The sequence below is a fragment of the Myotis davidii genome, unplaced genomic scaffold (assembly GCF_000327345.1).
Source record: "Myotis davidii unplaced genomic scaffold, ASM32734v1 C63852170, whole genome shotgun sequence".
Classification (NCBI taxonomy): domain Eukaryota; kingdom Metazoa; phylum Chordata; class Mammalia; order Chiroptera; family Vespertilionidae; genus Myotis; species Myotis davidii.
The window spans coordinates 1-1,248 of NW_006377281.1; the positions used below are offsets into that span (position 1 = coordinate 1).

Here is a 1,248-nt window from a genome sequence, read left to right on the forward strand (position 1 = left end):
TTTTTTTCATATACTTCCCCAAGAGGCAGGTTTAAGGTTTGGTGTAAAGTGAGGACTCAGCAAGTACTGATGATTGCCAAACTATGATTACTAAATTGAAAGAAATAAATGGCACCATGTATTTACTCTTAGGAAACACAATGTTTATTGAAATGGCATGTAGATAAATTATCACCAACATAAAACAGTTAGTGGAGTTTTCAACATGGGTTCTTTTTTCTCTTAAAATGAAGTATGGCTTTACGAGTCCATTGTCCCATATGAAAAATATTATATTTATCATTCAGATAAAGTCCTTTAAAAAAGTAAATTCACTTTTGAAATGGTCTTTTAAACGTCTCCAGCCTATGACCAAAACAAAAATATATTAAAAACATATAATTGTCTCCATTTAAAAAGAATTAAATATGAATAATTAGGGGTGATACATTTGGAAAAATACTTAGGCATTTGAAATGCTAGAATTTATTCCTAATTTTACTAAAATTTACTAATTTTATTAGTATGTACTAAAATATTTAAGGCATAATTTTTAAAAATTGCCAAGATAAAACAACATGTGGTCATTAAAATGTTAAAAAATGTGGCAATTATTTCATATATACCTAGGACATATGCTAAAATGTTATCTCATCAAATAAATAAATTTTAAATAATTCAAAGCTCAGTAATTTGGGAATACAATCCAAAGTAAGTTATAATTTCCATTTAAGGCTAAGTATCCTTAATATCAGACAAAATTGATAAATATGGTAAGAGAAAATGAGAAAGAACTTTCAGAAAAGTTCCTGAAACATTGTGGGTTAATAGAAATGAAAAATTCATTCTCAGAGTAAAATGATTTATTCCGCTTCTATTTCAACATGGTGCTCTGGTCTGACCTGTTTGGATCCCCCAATGTGGTGCTGCTGCCCACCGTCCGCGTTGACTCTGTTGAATGGAATTATCTTCATGGTGGTTTTCTTCATGGAATACCAACGAGATTTCCAAGTGGCCCAAATAATGCCATTATCATAGCCATTTGGTGTAGATGTCTTTGAGTAAGTGCCACCTAAGACAAATTGGACATATCATTGCTCTTGGATTTCCTTACCTCAGAGAGTCTATAAAGAACTGTCATTTATAATGACCATTGTCACATCAAATTTATAGTGTTATCAACTAACTGAAAATATCCCTAAAGACCACTAAAATCTCAATTTATATTTATAATAAATGGATTATTAAACAACTAGAGGCCCTGTGCAT

The 1,248-nt window shown here is 30.5% G+C and overlaps 1 long non-coding RNA gene across 1 annotated transcript; it reads right to left on the reverse strand.

Annotated features, from left to right (window-relative positions):
- Positions 1–126: 126 nt before the first annotated feature.
- Positions 127–1,240, reverse strand: LOC102773507. Its single transcript, XR_436399.2, has 2 exons — positions 882–1,240; positions 127–345 (listed from the first exon to the last, which is right to left on the reverse strand). It is a non-coding gene; the product is annotated as an uncharacterized LOC102773507 (long non-coding RNA).
- Positions 1,241–1,248: the final 8 nt, after the last annotated feature.